This window comes from Cyanistes caeruleus, chromosome 3 (assembly GCF_971803275.1).
Source record: "Cyanistes caeruleus chromosome 3, bCyaCae1.hap1.1, whole genome shotgun sequence".
In the NCBI taxonomy this organism is placed as follows: Eukaryota; Metazoa; Chordata; class Aves; order Passeriformes; family Paridae; genus Cyanistes; species Cyanistes caeruleus.
In genome coordinates, this window is record NC_141703.1 from 5,818,035 (window position 1) to 5,826,544 (window position 8,510).

The following is an 8,510-nucleotide window of genomic DNA, read 5'->3' on the forward strand; positions in this document are numbered from 1 at the left end:
TTGGAAATTAAATTTGTATCAAGTGAATTCTTCAAACTAAATGAAAGGAGTAACAGGCTTTTGATTTAAAAAATCTTTGTGGAGTCAGCTGTTGTGGTGTGCTTAAAAGCTCAGTTCAAGAGTGGGCTTCGAAAGTTTTTGCATCTTTTAGTTCATGACAATGGGGACTTTGGATCTGAGTAAATGAGGAAGGGTGTTTAGGAACAGGCTATGGTCAGCTGGAGAGAATAACAGCTAAATGGCCAAGAATCAAGCTGAGATAGGTATTGCAAAGGATATTAATAGAAATAGTAAGAAACCCCAAACAAACAACAAACCAACCAAACAAAACCCAGAAAAAAACCAATATTAAATACTTTTGGCATCAGGAAAGTGAAGAAGTGGGTCTGCCACATGGTGAGGGCAGGATGGAAATAAATATAGCCATTTTGTCACCAAAATGCTAAAAATGTTTTGCTTTATTTTAGTTCTCAGAAGAACCAGTGAGATATACAAACAGGAACAAAGCAGGGTGATGGGTGGGAACGGGAGCAGAAGACTGCAATTTCTCAGATGAAAGCAAATTAGGAGTTGCTCAGCATGTTTATTCCCAGGAAAAGTTGGGAACAGTGCTGTCTGAGGTAGGTGAAGGAATGACACCAACTCTGAACATCCCTCCTCAAGGCAAAGGCAAAACAAAAAGAAATGATCTGGCATTGCAGTGCACAGGACTTGAGGTGGCTCAGCCCAGCAGTGAGCTGAAGGGAGAACTGGATGCTTTTAGAAGTGGTTTTAGAAGTCTTGAAGAATTTCTTCCAAGAGCCACAGGTTTTGAGAGCCTAGTGCTTCAGGAATCCTCTGTTGCAAGAGACTATCAAAACTTTGCAGAAATGTTTTACCATTGCTTCACATTTGGCCTTTTTTCCCCACCAGTTTGAGGCAGCTCTGGAGAATCAAAAGCTGTCAGAGCAGGGGCCACAGCACAGGGGTCACCCTGAGAGCATTTCCAGCAGGAGGCTCTATGGTTTGCACTCACATGATGGCAAATGTGACCACACAGCTTTTTCCTCTCCCAGGAGGCTGAATCAGGCTGATCCTGCTGGCTCTCAGGGTTCCTGCCTGGTGTCTCCCTCGCTGGGTGTTACCCAGCTCAGCAGGATCTTGAAATGGTTCTGCTTTTCCATGATATGCAGTAATACCATTCATGATTTGCCACTGCTCTGTTGATTGGGTTTTTTTAAAACTAAATTATAAGGCTAGTCCCTCTACCCCATGCCAAAGATGTTAATTTTCTAGGCTTTAGTTAATTCCTGATGCATTTTAAAGAAGACAAAATTATCTGTAGTGGAGAAAACACTCAGAGGTTATGTAATGAGTCTCTCTTAATTTTCCTTTACCTGAAAAAAAACCCCTTATCTTCTCTACAAAGAATAGAATTTTGCAAAAAATAGTGACTTTTCTGAGGTTCCAGTTTGACTGATCATAGATGAAACCCAGCTGGTGTAAGGGGAAGTTTTCTGGGATGGTGATGAGAGCTGGAGCAGCCAAGTACTCATTTTCTTCAGAGAGTTGTGTGTGGCTTGCACAGATTCATTCTGAGAAATATTCTGATAATCTCAATGTTCAGACTGTGAAATGGCCAAATTGTGTAAATTCAGGCCAGGTCACTGGTGGCTGTGCAAAGGTGGTGAGATTGAATGGGTTTAGATTATTTAAAGTAAAATAAAACATGTGTGCACCAATGTCTTTTAGTAAGCTGAAAAAATCAGTGGGGAAAAAAAGAGAAATAGGTGCATTTTAGTTTTGCTGGAAATTAAAGATCCTGCCCAGGTGCTTGTTTGGTTTTTTGTGGTTTGGGGTGTTTTTCTTCCCAGAAGGTGAAGAAGTCTTTTAATTAAAAAATATTGAGCAGCACCTGTGTGAGTCTCCAGTGAGAGGAAACTGATTTGGGTTGCAAATGAGTGTGGGATATTCTGTTGCTCTGTGTAGCACATGGGGAGGAGGGAGGCAGAGCATCTCTGTATTCTGGGTTTTTATGTCGCTGACCCTCTGCCAGACAGGTTTTCCTGAAGACCACCTGTGATTTCTACAGTAGCAAAGCCACCAACAACTCAGCTACAGAAAACATTCTGTCCAGAGTTCTCCCATTTAGCATCCAAATGTTGCTTGGCAGTTAAAAAAAAGCAAAAAAAAAAAAAACCCCAAACAAACAAAAAAACAAAACCAAAACATAAAAACAACAAAAAACCAAACAACAAAAACCAAATAAAAAACCAAAAATCAAACAAAACCAAACCAAAAACCCAAACAACAACAACAAAAAGCAAAACAAAACCAAAAAACAACCCCTCAGACACAGAAAGATGTCTCTCATTGTACCAGCAAGCCCACATTGTGTCTCTGATATTTTGAATAATCAACTTCCTCTTAAGTGGGTTTGCTAACACATGGTGTAAAACAGTTTCAAGAAATAAAATATTCATGCTATTATTCCAGAAATGTGAGTGCTGAAAGGATGATTCCCTTTTTTGTGCTTCAGAGGAGTTCTCACCTTCTAAAAATTATTGGAGAAGCACAAAGATTTTTTTTTTTTCCTTCCATACAACATGAATAATATGTGAGGGAAGAAGATCTCAGTTTAGCCAGAAGCATAAGAGCTGCCACAGATCCAAAGTGATAATACAGATGATGAGAACTCAGTAATTTTATTGTTTAGCTGAACTATTCCATAATTTACACGGGTTCAGATAAAAGGAGGTAGAAGTGCCTTCAGTTTGCTGAGGCATTATTGGCCAAGCTGAGCCCTGGCTACACCTTGGTTTTATAATATTTATCAACCTTTTCTTCTGAAGTGATGCATTATCACTCATACATATAAATATTTGAGATGAAACATGAAAGTTACCATTTTTTTTCAGGAACGTCTATCATTGCTGTGATAGAAATGCTCCTCGCCTTCTGGGCAGACAGGAATTTTCAAGGCCAGAAATTGTTTCTACAAAGCCCCTGGCAAGTAAAGCCATAAACCACTTCTTGCTGACTACTGTAAACCGTAAGTTTGCATTACACAACCTTTCCCTTAACCAGGCTGCTCACACTTCTGCACTTGTGCTGGTTGCAGACCAAATAGCTTTTGTTATTTTTGTTATTTGTCTCTTCTTACCAAAGGGGTGGCAGATGGAGGTGATTCTACACAATCACAAAGTAAATCTGGGAAAATGGTGGGATCAAATCAGGAGGCTTTTCCCCTGCTCCTATTATTTTTATTTTCATGAAGTTGCAGCACAGATAAAAAGCTGAACATCCCCCAAGCAGGCACACAAATAAGGATTTGCACAGGTGATTTTCTGCCTGGACTTTGGCTCATCTCCTCACTGTTGTACTCCACTGGGCAGCAAGTGGAACCCTCAGCTTAAGTTTACAGGTAGAGCAGGAAACTTCCAGGTCCCAGATTAGTCATGGAACTCTTCAAGAGCACAGGGAAGGATGGGGAGATGGCATAGTTCCAGCAAAAAGAGGAGAAAGATGGTTAATCCTGGATCATCCAAAGGCAGGAGGGAAAAGAGCCATGAAGGAGCCAGGGAGCTCTGGTGAGCAGCAGGGCACAGCACAGTCAGTTCTAAATACCTTTGCCCTGCTCCAGCCATGCCATGACTCTGCTTTAACTCCTTCATTGTAAGAGCCCTTTCATGCCTTGCATTAAAATATGGGAAGGTGCCCAGCAAGATGGTAGCTGTGTCTCTAATGGCTCTGAATTTCAGCTTCCTGAAGAACAGAGAAGAGCCTCTGAATCTGAGTACTCTGTGCCTATTAAGTGGAGAAATATGGCCAATAACCAAATAAATGGGATGCATGTCTTATGTGAATGGAATATTGGAAATGACATTAATCATTAAGAGTCAGGTCAAAACAGAGAAGGCTCTGAACATAGGAAGGGACTCTGCAGAAGGGCTTGTTTTGAGGACAATGAAAGAAGGTTTCAGAGGGATTTGACAGGTCACAGCCTGATGCTTCAGTCATCTTGATGGAATTCAAGCTTCTTGGTGCTCTGTTTTTTGCTGCTGTCACCAGATGAAGGCAGGAATGGGAAGTGCTCAGGAGAAATGGATGAGTTACCTCATTGCTGTGACACTTCCCAAACACAGTGGTCTGTAGCTGGGATCAGGGAGGAGAAGCAGGAACAAGGGACACAGCTCACCCATTCCAGTAAAGCAGCAGCAGCAGGAGGAAGAGGAGACCTGGAAGGTGAGAGAGATGGATTTGGAAAGCTGCCAACTGTTAAACCCTTTCCACCTGCTCAGCTACTTCAGATAAAGGTAAGTGCTAATAAAAAAAAATTTAAAAAATCAGCTGGTAAGTGCAATCCTTTCAGGAGCACATAAAATCATGAGTGAGGGGGCTGGGCTGCAAACAGATCAGGCCTCAGAGCTATGAACCTCTTTATTTGTTTGTCTCTGTGCTTTCAGGCGCAGGAAACCAGAGCAGCAGAGCTCAGAGTGATGTCTGAGGGAGATGTAAGGGATTTTTGCACTGCAGATTTCTCCCTCCACACTCACAGCCTGTTACAGTCACTCACAGGGAGGCAGAGGTGTGAGCTCAAGCAGTTTGGCCAAGGACCACTCGTGTGTAACGTGGGGAATAAGAGACACAGGCAGCTCCTCTTCATTGGTGATGGCCAGTTGGGTTTGGATGGGCCTTTAATACCTTTTAGAAGCCAGAAATTACAGCCAGCAATAATTTGCCTCAGAATTTTGCTCATTTCATCCCTCATGATTGTTAGCAAAACCTGCTGTGCTTTGTCTGTCCTTCCCTATTCTGGGATTCTTAGAGGTACCTGTAATCTTGTTGCCCTCCTCCTGTGGGATCCTGCTGAGGAACAATCCCAGCTGTGCTTTTATCTGAGCACAGACCTGGTCTTGGCATAAACACCTTCATTAGTGTATCACAGCTATCTGGCTGATTTTGGCTACTGGCAGAGGCTACTCTTTTATTCCTTGTTTTGTTGTTTTGGTTTTTCTTTTCCTGGTGATTTAAAAACCACATTTTCATCCCTGCTTTGTTCCAACCAGGCTTATCTCTCTTACAAATTTCCACATAGGAATAATTTTTCCTTGGAGGCAGACATGCTGTGTACATTTGGTTTCCCTACCATTTCCCAGAAGATGTTTTAAGATGTCCCTGGGCTTCCTGTATTTTGTGGGGGGGTTTGGGTTTTGTTTGCTTGTTTTATTGGTTCAATGTCTGTTTTTTACCCCTGTCAAGGGTTGTCACCTCAGTTTCAAGCTGTGGATGCAGTGGCCCCTACCCTAAATTCAGGGTGTATCACATAAATGACCTCCTAGAAGTGGTGCTGGTTTAAGCATTACTGCCATGATCTCTAATGCTACCATGCCTACCCCCACTTTGCCTTTTTTTCTTCCCTGCAGTCAGATCAGTTTCCAGTTTCTGTCTCTCAGGAGGCCGTGAGGACACTTGAGTCAGCCCTGCCTGAGGGGCTGCTGCAAAAGGACAGACAGCAAGAGAGAGGATCAAGAGCAGCTTGTGCAACCGTGGCCCCAGAGGCTTTTGGTAGTTTTGGTATGGACACTGGAGCTTTATAGGAAAGAGGAGAGCAAGAGAGGCAAAAGAGAGCCAGAGAGTTTGGCCACATGATGTCCCACAGCCTTGGGCCTTGGTGCTGCCCACTTGTACCACCATAACAGCAAAAACCCTGCTGCTTTCTCCAAAGACCATGAGATCACACTGGTCTGCAGATTTCCTGCTCAAAACCGACCAGTTTCACCCAAATTTGAGAGGTGAGTTGAAGACAGAGTAGTGAAGCTCCCATGTGTGTCCTCTGGGGAAGCCTGTGCTGGCAGCCACGGGGTCTGTTTGACCTGAGAGAGGGTCAGCCTGTGGTCAGATGTCCAGACAAGCAGCACATCTGTGGCTTGGGACTGACCACAGCAGAAATTGCCCCTGACTTAGTGCAAGGGAAGAGGTTGAAAGCAGGATGAGCACATCCATGGGATGCAGTGATGAGGAGATGTGAGGGGTGCTGGAGTAATCAGAGAAAAAGGTTGAATTGCAGGAGACAAAGGTAGAGGGGGACACTGAGTGAAGAGTAGAGAGAAAAGATGTAGCTTCCTAAAAACTTCCCGAAAACTGAGCTTCCCCAGCTCTGCTTCTCTCAGAGCAGTGTTTATTTTCCTTACTGTCAGCTCAGGGAACTGCAGCCACGCAGCCTGTGCCTCATCAGGGATGATGACTCAGAGGCACATTGAAATGGAGGTGTTTGGTCTCTAACATCACCAAGGTTTGTCTACATGTGTGCAGGCACCCTTTGAGCTCTGGCAGAGGACTGCTTGTCTTGCAATAGGATGGCAAGTTTGGAGCTAGAAACAAGTTCCTGCATTTTCATCTTCCCTAGGATGCACTTTGCTGCATCAGGAAGAAGAGACTGACTTGTCAGGGCTTGTGCAGGACAGTGTGGGTAGAGAACTACCACTGACACACCTTGAAAAGAAGGGAGTGATGAGATTCTGGTGTCTGCTGAAAAGCACAAATTATATTAAGGAGAGCAGCCTTAAGAGCCTTCCAGGAAAGCTGGAGAAGGATTTTTTGCAAGAGCATGGAGTGACAGGACAAGTGGGAATGACCTTAAGGTGAAAGGGAACTTTAGATCAGGTATTAAGAAGAAATTCTTTGCTGTGAGGCTGGTGAGGCTCTGGTTGCCCAGAGAGGTTCTGGACAGGTCATTTTTGTAAAGACTGTGAGTGCCACTGTGGGTTGTTCCCCAGCCTCCACTCAAACATTTCCACTTTTGATAGTTGTTTTCTTCAAGGAGCTATTGATTCACTATTAGCAGCACAAATTAATGCTGCAGTTCTGGAGATGAGTGACCTGCTGAGAGTTAGAGTCAAGTTCTCTGCAGTTTAAAGTTTCTTGCTTCCAACAGGATGCACAGAGAGAAATATTACAAATACATAGAACACGATACATTGCCTGCACAGATTAACTGGTCTCCAGGTATCAAAAATATTTACATTTTTTATTGCCACTGCTGTGTTTTTATGACATCCTCCTCAATCTTTACAGCCTTACAGCAATTACTGCCACTGCTTTAGAGCTGAGGCTCATGAAATTCTTGTGGTGGCCTCCACCACATATAACTCACCACAAAATTAAGCTGGACATTTATGGAATTATATGATCAGTGCTGTAAATAAGTAGAAATTGGAATGTGCACGTGTATTTTGCCAAATTAGGTGAATTAACTCATTAGAAAAAGGAGCAGTTAAGCAGCCAGAGAAATTAATGCAAAATTATTTCAATGCAAAACAGGCAAAGTGTAGAAATACAATCTTACTAAGTACAGCTGCAGTCCTTGCAGTTCAGGATGGTTTTCTAGTTTGTTACTGAAATTTGGGAATATCTGCCACCAGAAAGTCATCATCACAGGTGAGAAAAAGACCAACCTGTATCATCCTGACATCCATCAATTTTGCAGTTTGAAAACTGTGGTGTCCTCTGGAGTCCTTTGATTTCAGCAGTCCTTCAGTATCTCTTGGCACGAGGATGAACTATACCCTGATGGAGTATTTTATTTATGGTCCCAGTGCAAGATCTTCTTTTTGAATTAACAAAGTCCTGCATGGTTTTTACTCTCAATATATTACAAAACCTCCTTCTCATCATAGCCATGTGATAGGAGGTTCGTTTCCTGGACACCAGAGATAAGACACCAGATGTACTTGTGAGAAAAGTCCACTGTTTGTAGAAGCAGGTCCATGTGCAGCCTAAACAAAACTGAGACTTGTGACCTTCAAGCATAAAACTAAAAGTCAAACCAAGGTTTGTTTAGATTTGAGTTGAGTAGTATCTCTGGAGAAGAGGAGACACCCCTTCACTCATCCCACAAAGGCAGTGGAGAGCTGTTATTGAGAGTAAGGCTATGGTTGCACCTGGAAAATTTACCCAAATTATAATCTCTCTGCAGTAAATAGTAATACTAAATAAAAATAAATGTTCTCTGCCCTTTTTAGGAGGGAAATAATATGCAGCTATAGCAAAGATAAAGAAAAAAAATCCCACAGAAGTGAAATTTTTCATCTGTTTTTATTTTCCTCTTGTGACTGCATTTGAAAAGCAAAGCAGGGATATTCTCTGAAGAGCCTTGAATAAAAGCCAGTTTTAAAGCAGAATCCTCCATATGGATCTACTGAGTTGTAGGCAGTGAAACCCGTATCACCCTCAGAAGAAATGTCAGAGTAACCCCTTCATAGCTATTTAGCCCTCCCAGTTACACCCTCTGCAAACCTTCTGCCAGGCATGTTAAAGCTAACGTGTGACTCTGCAATCCAGCAACAGGCTTACATGAATATTATGAAATTATTATTTACATTGCAGTAATTCCCAGGTACTCCAGTTGAGAGCAGAGCCCCCATAGTGCTGCTCAATTGTAGACTGAAGTTCGATTTAAGCCCTGGAGAGCAGCTTTCTAAAGCTAAAAAGAGAGTCCCTGCTGCTGTACAGAAGGAGGTTTAATTGCC

General features: G+C 42.7%; 1 long non-coding RNA gene across 1 annotated transcript; it reads right to left on the minus strand.

The window, feature by feature from the left end:
- Positions 1 to 440: 440 nt before the first annotated feature.
- Positions 441 to 7,870, minus strand: LOC147653903 (uncharacterized). The gene is made up of 2 exons (XR_015284042.1): positions 7,437 to 7,870; positions 441 to 4,217 (listed from the first exon to the last, which is right to left on the minus strand). It is a non-coding gene; the product is annotated as an uncharacterized LOC147653903 (long non-coding RNA).
- Between the last annotated feature and the right edge of the window lie 640 nt (positions 7,871 to 8,510).